We start from the raw sequence: 16,120 nt of genomic DNA on the forward strand, positions 1-16,120 counted from the left end.
TTAGGGATATCCCATAAAATAAATAATTAACAATATAAAATTCTAAGTTTAACCTCCTTACTGGTAATAACACAAACGAAGCACGTTCAAGTTATTCCACATAAAATTACTTCTAAAGTGCAATTAATTTTGATTGTACGCAATATCGCTCCAGCGATTAGCAGCACTCATTTAACTAACAAGGAACGGATGCGGCTATAAAACTACAACGGTATTTAAATGGCGTCGCTTTCAATAACTAGTTGTTTAAGTAATTGCTTAACTTATTACAAAATTAATGATGGATACCCTTAGTTCATCTTTTTATGAATTAGTCTGTAGAAATGACTTTTTAAAAGAATTAACTAAGGCTTTTCCGTGATCCCACCTGATGTTAAGTAGTCGAAAGATGATACGCGCTAGCGTAAGTTCCTATTCAGTCTACTCTTAAAGACCCATACGTCTTACTTGAACTTCAAATCATTCTCATGTCATGTTCTCTAAAATTAGAATTGACAAAAGAAAATTGTCATCTCTGTCATTATATTTGGAAAAAAATAAGAGAGATAATCATAGTTTTTATCAACACACCAAAACAAATATTTTTTAATGAAATTTAAGGCAAAGACTCTGTAAGTATAGTACGAGTATTAGCGATGATATTGACATTCCTTTATGTCAATTTGTTGATACTAAAGTTAACGGAAAATTTGAATATGTAACGTTAAGACAATGGATTTTGTTTTGCTGTAATATTATTAGTACTATTATTAACAAGTCTCGGTGATTCCTGTCAACGCTGTATTAATCATTTGTTAATATTTGCTTAACTTAATCGAAACATTATAGATGACTGTTCGCTTTGTTTACCCTTTAGTTACATTATCCATTGAATAGAATAGAATAATAAGTATCTGTAAACGTTGAATTCTGGAGACTAAATGTAAAATTATGTTAAATAAAGTAAATAATTATAACGATTAATTTTAAATTTAATTTATTCTTTAATTGAAGTTAGTAGATGTCTTCACAATTTTCTTGTGATGAAATATCACATTTCTTATGCTAACTGGGCCTACCTTTCTTAAAAGAAGCGAACTCAGTTAACAGATAGTTGCTTATTGTCGCAAATTGAAATGAAATTAAAATCTATTTGCATATTCATTTTTCAACTTAAATCTAAAATTTTCACGCACCACCTTTTATAGAAAGTGAGTCATCATGCAACTAGTGATGTATTATGCAGGCGTTTTCACGCATGGAACTATATTCTGATTTGTTTGCAAATAATTACATTTCTTGTAAATAGTTTTCGAATTCTAATTTAAAGAGTTTTAAACAATTTCTAATCGGTCTACATGGAGAGTGGTGTAATCAATCAATCTTATTTTACTAATATTATAAATCGTATGTTTGGATGGATGGATGGATGTTTGTTTAAAGCTATCTCCGGAACGGCTTAACGGATCTTGATGGAATTTGGCATAGATGTAGAGCATAGTCTGAAAGAACACATAGGCTACTAATTAAGTTTTTCTTTTTAAATCCGCACGGACGGAGTCCCGGGCGATAGCTAGTGGTGTATTAAATTCAAACATGTTTCAGTTTTGTTTTATATCTAGTAGTTCGTAACCTATAATAAAAAGTTGTAAATTATATACTTTTTAAAAAGCTGTCTGTTTTTAAAAATCTTGAGTCATCGTGCATGTGAAAATTAAACTAATGATTCAAGCGATAGCATTTTCTCATACTTTTACAATATTCTTTACAAACCAAACGAGTAACTTTAGGCAAGTGTGAATCAATGTGACACGGATATCAGTTCAAAGAACAACGGTCTCTCGCCTCATTATCTATTCTTTTGAACTCGTTTCTCTTTTGTGAAAAAAATAGCTAGCGCTGTGCTAAACATATGTCATGCATAGAAGTACGATGCATATTTAACCAAAGGCAAAGTTATAAAATGTTTAATTTCATTTCTTTTTATGACTGGGGTAACATATTTTCATATATTTTGAATACGGTGGAATTTCCATAGTCGAGCGAGTAGCATGTTTCATTTATTATTTGTAATTTTTAGAATAAACCAAAGACTTTTTTTATTAGTATTTGCAAAATAATATCTTTATCGACTTCAAATATATTTGAACTACACTTATAAGAGTATTCCGGTAAGAATTTACAGAATTCTATTAATCTCCAATAAGGATTTAATGCAGTTTAATTAGAATTGATAGTTATACTAGTTAGCAATGTTAGATTCTAATTAATAGGTCTAAATAATAATAATTAATAGGGAAACATGAGGGCATCAATCTCTCACTATCAAAAGATTCGTAAAGCTGAATATATTTCTCTAGATGATAAGACCGAAGAGATAATGAATGAGTGCACTTTAGATTATTCCAATCTGAAGTGAAATAGAATTAATTGAATCCGTCGTTAGTCCAGTTAGAATGATACGAGGTATCTTTAACGTATCTATTTATCGGTCTCGTTCCCCTATCAGCTGCCAATTTTAATCGGAATACATTCGCTGTATTGAAACGCATAATTACGTATACTATAGGAAGTCTCTCACGGGACCAAATTCGTATTAGTTTTGACATTCGGCTTGATGGATGGATCACAATCTCAGGACGGATCTTGTGAATGAACGCGCCCGTATATGACGGTGTACAATTTAGCGTAAGTCATTGAATTAAGACGTATTTCAAAGTAACAAGGTTTATTTTTGTTTGTTTTGTTGGTTTGATATAAATTTGTACAGGGCTAGAGATGTTATGGGCGATAGGTGCGACGAATTGGGTGCGCTGGGGTTTCTCAGTTTGACACGGACTGGACAGCTAGTTGATTTTAACAATTGTTTCTTCTACAGTGTGTATATGATATTGTTATCTTCGTTTTTATTTTTTGTATCTATGAATACAAATACAGAGACATGCATAAAGTGTATCAAGTGATTACCCAATTTTATTAAATATATATTATACTCGAGGCTATAATAATAAAAGTAGCTTCAGAAGAATGAAAAAAGCTCGCTACGTTGGACTTATTAGAAGCAAACTAAAATGTAAATTATTTTTTTAACGTTTTGAAACCTCAAATATTTTTCGTGAAACACTACAATATCTGAAAAAGAATTGATTCGTGAATTTTTAACATTCAATACTTTTTTGCTCGGGTTATCTAAGACGTGAGCTTTTTTTAAAAAGTAAGTTTACTTAAATGTTTACAATTTTTCACAATATTGCAACCATTATAAGGTAACAAAGGGTTACACAGAGATAAAACGACGTTGTAGAGCAGTATTGTCAACTTCCGTTTCCACATATCACAAGGAAGCGAGGCTTACGACTGAATGACAGACATTGTGCTGCCTTATTCAATGCACTTCTTAACTCTGCGCTTACAAAATATTATTACAATGTCTTTGTTAGATAAAGAACATCGCTGTGTTCAATTTTATGATAAATACACGTGTCGCAGTTTTTCACATGTCCTTTTTTGTATACCATAAATTTATTTGGCTTACTGCGGCACTTAGTTCCTTAATCTTTTCTTAAGTTTAGGGCAGATTTTTTACACTAAATGAATGCTTCCTGAGTTATAATTAATTAATACTTAGGAATATATGTAATAGTTAAACGTCCAAGATTCATGACGATCAGATTAACTTTTATAAATCCTGTCTTAATTTGGTGTTCTTTTTGAACCTTCAAATAGATATATTTTTTTTTAAATTTATGAATGTACTAGCTTTCTCCAGCGATTACATCCGATCGAAGTAAAAAAAAAAATTAGGGAATTTAATAAGTAGCTTTTGTATTTTTCCAGACAATGTTCTACATCAGTACCTACTAAATTTCATTGAGATCCGATTAACCGTTACGGAGATATTTTCTTATAAACATTCATCCATCTATGTAAACTTTCGCATTAGCACGATAAAAAGGGGATAGTGAAAATATGTGATAGAAAAGATAATTTACATTTAAAACGCAAAAACATTTTTTTCAAACTCATTACCTAAGAGAAAATTACAACTTAATTGTTCTTTTATTGCATTATTCAAATGCAATAGAACTGAGGACTATAAAGTCGTGGTGCAAATTTCTCGAAGTACATAATTTAATGACCACTTCCGTCCGTCTCTCGGTTCCTATAAAGTACAAAATGGCTTATCTACATTACCCTAGAATTTCAATATTAGCTCCTAGCCCACATGATTAAGATATTTTATAAAATAAAGTTAGTATTTCGGGGCTCTTGCAATAATTTGTCTTAATTATTCTACATGTTGTATTTGTAATCGAACAGTGGAAGTAGACTTTAACAGGCGAAGTTCTTGCGATTGTCAAATGGAACAATACAGAGTAATATTATATGACCAGACCTTTGTGTCGCCTTCGCGCGGCCTGAAGAAACTTTTTCATTATACATTCGCTGCTTTGAGGTGCAGAGAATTTAAAAGCAGTATATGAGTAAGATTAAAAGTTTTATTATTTCTCTCAATAGAATTTGTGATGAGATTGACATTGTGAAAGAAGCGTAAGAAATATTAAGAAATATTCTTGCTTTGATTTCACTTCATTTCATAGTTTCATGATTCCATGATATGTATTCAAAGGCTTAAAATCTTATGTTTTTGTCTGTAACTATTTTTTTTAATTTCTGTAAAATTATTCCATAAAATACTTAAGAAACTAAATTATTTTTAATTCTTAACATTTTTTTTTCTCTCAAGTTAATTTTCTATGTTAAATATGAATACCTTTTCTACATTATTATTATCTTTGTCTAAAATGTATAGCTTTATCTGTGAATGCACCATTATTTGTTGAATAATACATTTGTTAAATGTTATCCTCTGTCAGGAACTCGATATATTTCGTAGCCACCCACGGCTCGATCTGAGTATCACTTTACAGGAAACCGGCGGTTGCAACAATTGCATCATTCATCGCTTACCAAAGAAAATCATTAGTAAATCATAATCAAAATTGAACCTTAACACAAAGGCTTTAGACTAAAAATATTAATCGAAGTTAATCCGGAAGATTGAATGAAGGTAAAGTCACAGGACTATAGAAACATGGTAAGAAAGAAGTTCTTAGCAAAAATGTGGTTTGGTTGCTCTTTGTATTGCTTACATATGATATTTTAATACTATTTTGGCATTTGAATTAAAATGTTTCACATTTCTTATTTTGCTTTTGCTTTATTTTGCTTAAAGTTTCTAAGTAAGCAAATTTAAGTTTTAGTATTATTGTAACTTAAGTAGGTAGTTAGTCTGCAAAAATGCAACGAAACTTCTTAAATACTCGTAATACTTTTAACTTAAGATACAAAAAAAAATTCGATTTAGAATTTATGGTGGCTATTATCTGCAGGTGAGCTTTCTTTTTATACGATTTACCAAGAGCGCAATATTTTTCGCGGGCGTGTTAGTTTGTTTTTAGTTACATGGGTTTGCATTTATGTAAATTCTGTTGTTACGGTCTAGAGCCTATACGACTGAACTAATTTTAATGAGTGAGTTGTCATTCGATTCGTTTTCTGCCCTGGAGTGTAATAAGATTAGAACATCTATCTCTTTAATTAGAGCCTCATTCAGTCGGATTTTTCGTTTTTTATTAAAGTTTAGGTTCATAGTCAACTACCGGGCTTATCCCACTGGCCTGGGGTCGGCACGCAAGGTTTTATAAACCTTAAAGTTTTGGCTTAAGTTTTTAAGGCCTGCTGCCTGCCTGTCGCCAACCCTACTTGGGAGGAATGTTTTAAAATTAAATATAATATAATAGCTAAATAATTCAAAATCACTTCTAAAAATACACTAGCAATAAAAAATAGTAATAAAAATTTGTAAAAAGAACACAACTTCAAGTTCTTGTCTTGATAATCGTGCTGTATTGGTCTTTGAAAACATTTTTCACTCCAATAGTTAAGGTCGATTTGGTGAGGTGAGGTCAGGTTATTTATTTAAAGTCTTTAGTGTCTCTCGTATGTTATTACTAAAACAAATAACAAAATTTTGTATCATTATTTTTACTGTTTTCTGTTTCATAATTGAGATTTTTTCTATTTTATCTGTATTAAATTGTGCTTACCTGCAAAAGGGCATTGATCGCTCGGACCGGATCAGGTTATGTCAAACTAATAATACGTTTGAGCATAATTTTCTTTGTTAACGAGCCGAGATATTGTTTGTTCTTCTACCAAGGCCGACATAGACGAGGCGAACTGTAAACACGAGGCAACTGGCAATCATTCCACACGACGCACTTAATGATAGCCCTTCGAACAAGTAAATTATCAATTCCGCCCGGAGGGTTCGGACCTCGTTTTTTGGAAAGCTGTAACAAGCATATCATGTACCGCCTTGGAGTCATCACCATTTGATGTACTGTTATGACCTTAATGGCCTTACGGCTAAGATCAAATCCGCTTAACGATGTTTAATAATTCTAAACTATGAAGATTTTAGTTCATTGTTTGAAGAACCGTTGATTTGTATTTCTCATGTGATTAAATAAATGGATTAAGATTTAAATATTTAAAAAAATCCACTTTTAAAGATAAAGAGCACCTATTTTGTTTGTATTAGCTGACGCACATTAAGGTCAAGTAACTTAGGCATAGATATTTAATAAATAAATTTTACAAATTGAATATAAATTCCTACATCTTCAGTCTGGCCCAATACTTAATACGAGCCATTTAAAAATGTTATCAACGAACCGGCCAAATGCTTCTAATTTAAAATTACTACATGTTAAGCTAACAGGAAACCATTTTTGTTTAAGAAAAAAAAAGGTACAAAAACTTAATAACGGTTATTCAGCTCAGGGAAAAAAACGTGAAAATTCTAGTTAGCAGTTGTTGCGTGTTAGTTCGTCGGAGCTATCGCGAAGTGCATTCTAAGAACTGCACAAATATTTGCATGTAAGGGACCAACTTTCCGTGCCCGTGTCGTTCGCAAATTGGCTAAGTATTTGCAACAAATTTAACAACTTTCGAGCAGATAGTTGGTAATGTGGGAACTTTTATTATATTTCGTCTGGCTTTTATGGACTACACGAAAACTGAACCGAACTTAAAGTGAAAAATATCGCATTATCGTAAATAAAATAAGAAGTAATTGTTTCATAATAAAAAAAAATATCGATAAGTCTAAATAATAAATTTTCTAGCAATGTATGATGTGACGTACGATATAAAACTAATTTCTACAGCCGAAGTTGCTGCAAAAAACGTCTTCAAACCCCAAGTTAACGATTCTGATCAAAAAAACTAGACTTGTTTGAGCAACTTTAATTGTTGACGGGATATATCTAGTCAAGGGGAAGACATTGGCGATTAAAGTTTTTGTTCCATAGATAGGGACGTAGTATTTATTAGGATTGAATTTATCATTATAAACGACACTTATTATTGTTACTCGAAAATGAAAAGTTGATAGGCAAAGACAATGCCATTTTTCATTATTTTACGTATCATTTATTCAATAATTTTATATTACAGTACAAACATGTAAGATATAAATTAGGGGAGTTTTAAATGGCTATTGTACTTATCAAACTATCTTTATCATTGATCTATAAAATTATAATTGACATAAAAATATGAGAACCAATAGGCGGCTGCTGTTAATAAAGATACCACACCCACCGCGGCCATCTTGGTTTATGCGCGGGCGCATATTAATTGCCTTATTAATGTAAGAACATATTCATATTTAATTAATTATATTAAAGTTGATTAGAAATTTCACAAAATAAATAATTTGTCTAATGAAAATTTATTTAGATAAATTTAACAATAACAAATATTTATTTTAAAAAAAAAATTACAATGAGTTTGTATCAAGATATTTTTCGCTGTATACTCTAATAAAACATTTTTCTACCAATTTGGCCCTTTAACGCATGAGAGCGTCCACATCAAACGATTACGAGAAAGACATCGTTATTTTCGATTATTTGTTGTTGTTGGAGGCAATCAACTTCGTTACATTTAACAGTTGACCTGTTTCGCCTTTACATATAGTTGTATTATGTATATAAGGGAAACACTTTAAATACTAAGGCCCTTCGTATACGAGGCAACGTAAATCTTCGAAAACCGGCAAATGTCATAGAGGTTCGTCGTACACAGCGCGCATCGTCGATATTTCTATCTGTCATCGCCCAAGACAGTCGCTGACAACCTGTTGGTCAAGATCGTCCTGAGAAAAGTCGCATCAATTTTCTAAATTCCTCTACTGAACGAATAGATGATTTGTTTCGGCGATTCAACGTTGTAATTCAACAAAATAATTTCAGTTTCGACGACTTTTGTTGCTTCGTGTACGAAGGGCCTAATTCTTTAAATAAAATCAAGACCAAATATTGTATAATACTCGTATATTGCTTGAAAATGGAATTAATGGACTATTTTCTCGAGTCCAAAAATACTCTTAAAATAAAATTGTTCTTGCCGTCATAGATCTTTTTGGATCATCCTTTGTAAATGCTTTAGAAAATTTTATTATCACGTATTGATCACATTCAAATGTTACTGTGTCACTAATCACATCCATTGAAAGGCCGACATGTTTTTCTCGTCGTGTTCTTTTTAAACTTCGATGTTAACTGGCATCGTTATATGACTGTCCGTATAAGTTTACTTGGTTAATTTAGTACCCCATGCGATCGTGTTCGGGTCGTCATAGTTATTGTGGGCGTTGTTGAGTTCATTTGTGGAATATGGTATCATACCTTATAAATGGACGATATTTACGATTCTGTTCATCATCGCAATCAAACTTGTCACACATTCAATTGCGTTACATCTTAAATTGGTTTTCTATTTTTAGAAAATGTTCTGTTACAAGTGCACTAATACATTTTATAGGTATCTAATAGATTGTTACACTTCTTTGTAAATTAGTTCCTAGTATTTTGTTCGTTTTGATTTTGCTTAAAAAACTGACTATACCGTAATAGTGTATTATAGTCGAAGAAGAAAAGAAAATGATCTGAATCATTAAGTGGTAGTTTTAATAAATAAAACTTATCCAGTAAATGGAATAAGATATTATGTAAAAAATTATATGTTAAAAAATCTAATAAAAAATCAATTATATATCGTAATTAAGAAGTATTCTTCCGATGTAATATTAGCAGTTATAATAATATCTCTGGCACAGTTATCGTTATTATTTTAATAATGTTATGAGCATTTTATACATAGTTCATTGTAGTTTATGGTTTCTTTTACTCCTAACTTTACACTCAGCGGAATTCATTTACAAAGTTATTAAATTTTCGTTGACACATGTGTGTGACTAAAAAATGAATAAAACAGCCAATTGATATGTGTTTGTGAAGTCGTAAGCGTAGAAAGTATAGTAATAGTAAAGTAAAGTAAAGCGTAAAAAATCCATCCATCCATCAACTTTCGCATTTAATATGTTAGTAAGATTTAAATATGCAAAATATTGTAGCGTTTGATTTCCGTCTACTTCCTTAAAAATTGTTAATTTTCATGCTATAAAGGTATATGATCGATTTGTTTTGTTTTTAAATTAAAAGGAACCAACTACACTAAATCATGTTTTTGTTGGACATCACATTTTTTATGTATTGTTCTTCCCTTTACGTGTTCTCTTATCAGTATAATCTTTTTATCGAACTTTTATTTCGTATGACTGAATTTAGAGCCGGTCGTACTAGAGGCGGTTTGGATCTATTTTTATTGATCGCCTTAATGGATTTCTGTAATGTGATCCTTGATTTTGATGTGGTTTGTTTTTTTTTTTCTTTCTCAACTATATGCACTTTTAGAGTCTTGTAGCGCCGACATCGTCTTTCAAAGTTATCTAAAGATGGTAGATAGATAAATGTATCTTTTCCTTATCTTTAAATTTAAATGAAAATTTGAATTAACGACTTTTAACATATTATAGTTTTTATTTTTTTTAGATTATTTAGTATGTAGTCACGCACCTGCACGTATTTGTCCGTTGTTGAGATGAGTTGTGTAAGCGACATTGACATAATTGAATTTTAAACAAAAGACTTCATAACGTGTTTGTTGTTGCTATTGAAATGCAGATGTAAATTACATAACATACATATATAAAAAAAAAACTGTAACACCCGAAAGTACCGGTCCATGTAGAGCGCGTCAAAACAATCGTCAGTAGGCGGTAAGAAAATTGTGCATTGTTTGTTATGAATGTGGGTGTTACATTTTAACAATTGAAAAGATTTTACTTAACACTTGTTTACTGTTCGTATGTTATTAATGGATATGTTGATAAAATTGTGTGATTGATATTATTTGTGTTATCTACTGTATGGATTGTTTTTTTTGAACCAGAGTTTAATACAAACACTACACACCACAAGTAAAATTGTCACAGTTACAGCTTAAGGATCTCCTAGCTTACAGGATCTGTATCTGTATCTGGATTTGATCCTTTAATGTGTGAATAAAACTTAAGGTGTGTAAATTGAGTAGTGTATTCTCTGTCGGAAATTAAGATGAAGAATATGCCAAACAATTTCAAATAACCTAATATTACTTAAAATGCTTACAAATATTAGGAAATAAATAAAGGATTATGAGCAAAATTGTGTAACAAAGTTACTTTACAAGTTTCGTTTCAGTTGTTTTTTATTTTTGTTTTAATGCACACGTAATAAGGTTTCGCTTGGTATATTACGCGACTTTACTTCATTAAGAGGCTAGAGGCTCATTATTTAGACAAGTTAATAAGAATTCCTAAGTCGTATTTATGTCAAGGGAGGACTTGAGCGGACTGTTACGCACCGGCCTTACAAAAAAGAGATTACACTTCTAGCAACAATGTGTGTCTCCGTAATTTGTACACTTTATTTGCGCGATGGAATATACTCGACAATCTAATTGGCTATAAACTAAGACAAAGATACTGCGATTTTTTAAATTAATAATAGAATTTAATGACTACACCTTATTTATTTGAGTTTTTAACAACTTTTTTAGATGATGAATTAAATTTACATTATTTACTTTGAAGATCGTTAGTTCGATACGTTTAGTATTTGGCTACGAAAGGTGCTCATGTTTTCGTACATATTCCCACCTTTTTCTTTCCTTGTCTATCTTAAGTAATTAGATGAGTAAAGGTAGTCGCTTTTAGTCAGACGAACCGGCATTTTGCCGACTTCTTACATCATTACCATCTAAGTTAGGTGTGACTGGGTCTTAGTCAACCACGCTGGCCCAGTGCGGGTTGGTTGACTTCACTAATATGCTTAAATTTCTTCGCAGATATGTGTGCAAATTGCATCACGATATTTTCCTTCACCATAAGAACGTCGGATACATTTACAAATGTAAATCGGAAATAAAAGACACATCGGTACATGGTGGGATTCAAACCCAGGACGTACAGATTACAAGTCAAGTGCTTAACCTCTAAACCATCGACATTCATGACTTCTACCATAAAAATCATTGAATGTAAACTGTGGTTAAAAAAACCTTAAACCTCATAATACTTATTACACTAAACTACTAAATCCATAAAGGCCATATAACGTAATAAAGGTGCTTGGTCCCCGTCACGTCGGCCCACCACAGTCCAGTCTCACCCCTGCAATGCAATTTAACGTGATTGCGTATTATACATTTATTATTTACCCTTGCCATATCTGCTGCAAGATTAAACGGCGACTTGCGAGAAGATTAAATCCAGAGTTTTATCCGCATATTGCCGTACATTTCCACCCCCATGACTGAGGAAAACTGGAGTATTCATTGCGGGTAGCCAGTCTTGTTGAGGGATGCCAGCATTGTATGGTACTTATCGTTACTAGTACTGTCTCTGCCAATACATAAATATGTTTATATCTATGGGACATGGTAGATGCACTTTTTTGTTTCATTGATAGCACCAATAAAGTAATCAAATAATCTGGATTTTTTTTTTAAATATTTTTCCTGAGGTAATTTAATTTCTTAGCAACTAGTAATGAACTTACCATTGAAATTAAACCAACTCCTATATGTGAAAATGTAAAATATTTTATATTCCCACAGAACTGGAGTATTCAAAATAAAATGTTTAAGTATGTGGAACTGGAAAAAAGTGGAAAAATATTAAACGTTTATTTGGCAACCCTGTCGAGTGTAAACCAAGATTTATACAGAGCTCGTAGTTATTTATACCGGCCGGCCTTATTTTTATTCCCCGTGTGATATTTTTAATGAGGTAACTGAATAGCCCAACTGCACCTTTTATTAATTTTTTTTTTTAAAGCATTAGGTATACAGCAGCTGAAATTACTTGCCCAGCATGTTTGTTTATACTTGACCTATAATTCGTTACAGTTCAAACTAATTGTCAATGTTATTTATTGGAATCCATTCCATGGTTTCAGAAATCATCTACTACAGAAACAGATCTATTTGAATATTTAAATAAATGTACCAATCTATTTCAATCTCGTAGGTCATAATATCTGATTAATAAAGAAATAATGATTATTACTCTTATATAAAGCTTGAAGATAGAGATAATCGATTTTAGTCACGTTCAAATTGGATAAGAGAATTAGAAGGCTCTGTGGGATATAACTTGTTCAAAACAGGTTTAATAAGCCCCGGGCCAGATTGGCCGGACCCTCTATTTGTTTTAAAACATAATTGAGGCGGTGATGATCCGGCAATTGGGCCGCACACGGACACCACTATGCAAATGTGGCAATTAGAATCATAACGACGCCGCTTTGATCGTTATAGAAGGTTAACAAAGGCTTAGCAAATCCTCTTAAGCGTCCACATGTTACAAGATTTCCTACTCTTCACTGGCGAACTACAAAGCACTGTTTTGCTTACATTAACATTCTATTCTTACGTTAACAAGCAGTGTTTTGATTAGAATGTTGTTTACGTAAATATTGGTTTTAAATAAATTTTCATATAAATTTTCCTTTCATTTTAATGCCATTAATTAAAATATTGGAAAATCATTATTCGGAAAATTTTAACTTCGTTTGATATCATCGTTCATCGAAGTCTCTCATCACTTGTTCACATCGAATTTATTTCTTAAAATTACTTGTATAATAAAAATAAATCGTAAACATTTCAAGGAATAGTAGTGTACAAGTCACGTTCGAGAGTCACTGCGAGTTCTAAAGTTCTGAGAGCGGCTCATCCACATATCTCACTCAAGTTTAAACGTCCTAAATATTTGATGAGACCAACAAGATCAAATGAAATAGCGATGAACGGAATACGTCGAATATAGGGAGTCAGAGTATCTACTAAGATTAACAAGGGCGCTTGTAAGAGAATATGTTATTACGCGATCAATAGATAGGATTAGTGTCGAGTGAAGGTACAGTCACCTTCCTTTGCGGTGTTCCAGTTACAGAAAAAAATAATTTGTACTGCGCAATGCATTGAAACTCCATCTCTTCTTACAAATAAACAATTACGGGTTTGTTTATATTTTAATGAAAAAAATATCGTTGATTATCTGCGCTTGAGATTGGTTAATCTTTCTGCATTATTGTTTCAAACGCAAACGTTAAAGACGTTTAAACGATTATCGCTTTAGTTTTGAAACACCGCCAGTCAAGGTCGCTGTACATATCAAGTACTGACGTTCCATCGCTAGGTAGGCAAATCATTGCGTACTATGCTTTTATAGACGTTAATGTGAATATTATTTGTGAAATTTTGTAAAATAAAATACTATATTCACGTTATTATACTTTTATAAGTTTTAACTAAAATTCTATAAGTTTTAAAACGGTCCAATGAAGATAAAATATAATTACAAACTGAAAGCAAATTTATTACAAACCTTTTGATTGCTTTAAGAAAGAACTATTTAAAAAGCTTTTCTTATCACACTTTTAAACAAGTACTATTTAACTCTTCGATATTGGCCTTAATATAGCTCAGTTTTAAAAAGTTTCGAACGGAGAGGAGTTCTGTTATCAATATTCATAAAGTGCGAGCTGGTTCAGAGGGGAAGCCGGGCTATAAACAAAGCGCGCCCAAGTGAAGCGAGGCAACCGCTCCAAGAGCTCTTACTTACCCCGCGCTCATAAATTTCAGTTTGCAACTTGCACCAATATAACATTCGATCAATAAGTATTTTGTACGGGTTCTATATTTGCGAGCTAATATGCCACATCAAAACTTTCAAGCTTGCTTTCAAACCCGATAATATGTACGTCACGAGACCTCGATATTCCTATACTTAATAGTATTATGTTACAATTACTAACTCGTAAGAGTCAACCCTTTATACATTGGAATAAAGTTGAAATAGTGTTGTCGTAGTTTATTAATTTACGATGGCTTCTCGTTGTTATTGGTAGTGCAATGGTGGCAGCGTGACCGAGTCACATGTCTTATGTTACACGGGGTAAATCCGATCGGGATAAATTTCCGGAAAGCTTATAAATTGTGTTACAATAAATTAATTATACGTTTCTTGATGTTGTTTAGATGAAATATAATTAATAAAGTTATATTTGCTAAAGCGCAGTGGAAATCATCTTGATAAAAGTAGTAAGGAATATGCATACTTATAAATTCATTGAAAGGAAAGACAAACAGAGCTAACATTTAATTTGATAATTTCGCATGTGTATTTTTACTAATGTGTTTTTATTATTCCTATGAAAAGAGCTACTAAACTATTTGTTCAAAAGCTTTTATTATCAACACAGTCATTACGTTTTTATAACTCAATTCAAGCGTGACTTTATATAATAAAGAAATGTGGATATAAATCATGAAATTAAAGTGGCGACGAAAAAAGCATATTTCCTTTTAAGAATTAAAAGTATATCAGTCATAGCACAACGTAATTCTAAATCAACTGTTTTGATACCGCGGGTGGCCGACGATTTGATTCATTACGCTCGTAGGTGGGCTCGTGAACTTTGTATATAAAATGACCCATAATTCCCTTGTTAAACCTCCGGGGAGATAACTTGCGCTAACGTATTAATCTTGTGCCATAAATATAATTCGGAAGAGCTATCGAGCAAGAAGTATATTGTTGTGTTTTTTTTTTTTATTTATGGAATTAACCTATAGATTTAACGATATGGATATCGTAGTTAAGAAGTGTTAGAACATGATGAAGCTTGAACAAGTGAAATTATGATTGTTTCTCTCCAAAGGTTTACAATGGAGAAATACCTGCACATATTGTTATCTCTATTTGTTCAAAGAAAATAAGAGTGACGAAAATACTACACAATGTCAACATTACGTAACTTAAGTGAAATTGATTTAATATATTTTGGTGAGAAATATTTGTAAATAAGTGGTTTCTTTAGATTTTGCATGACAAGCAGCAATTTATTAGAGTTGTTTTTTATCGTTTTCCTTCAAAAGCAAGTACAATAAGTTGTTATATTCAACAGGAATATAAACGTGAAAGTCATAAATAAATTAGTTATTACGTTCTTCAATTAAGATTTGAATGATAAAATTAACAGAGTTGATAACAGAGTTCGCTGTTGTGTTTGTTTAAAAATTTTGATTTTATTTTATGTTAATCAATAAAATGAATTTTTCATCCTAAACAATTTTATATAATAAAAAAAGAACTAGAACAGATATTTAGTGTATATAATATGGATGTCATAATTACGTCTGTACAGAGACGTTTTTGATTCGACATGAAATTGGACTTCATTTAAGCCCGCTACACATCTATAGTTGTAACTGCACAGTTTTAACTGCGCAATAGAAGTGTACATTTAAAACTTACGTTCCTTTAACTGACAGTTTAACTGTTCAGTTCTCAGTTTTGCCTCCCCACGTAAGATTTAACTGAAAATTCCGACTGTTGAGTTTAAACGGTGTAGATAAAACCGAAGGTGTGTCAAGGGCTTTACCTAAAATATAGGTCGCATCAACTTCGGTGAAAGATATCAAATGATTTAATTAAAAATTTGAGATTTGTTCGTTATTCAAACACGAGGTTACGAGTAACACGAGCCCATGTTAATTTCATATCTCTTTGTTTACATTTGTACCAAATTTGTTTTGATATTTATTTATTCGTTCCTTCGAAATTTAAATAAAAAATTCTTTGAATATCTGAAAATTGTTTTTTATATTTGAATTTTTT

Source organism: Papilio machaon, chromosome 11 (genome assembly GCF_912999745.1).
Source record: "Papilio machaon chromosome 11, ilPapMach1.1, whole genome shotgun sequence".
In the NCBI taxonomy this organism is placed as follows: Eukaryota; Metazoa; Arthropoda; class Insecta; order Lepidoptera; family Papilionidae; genus Papilio; species Papilio machaon.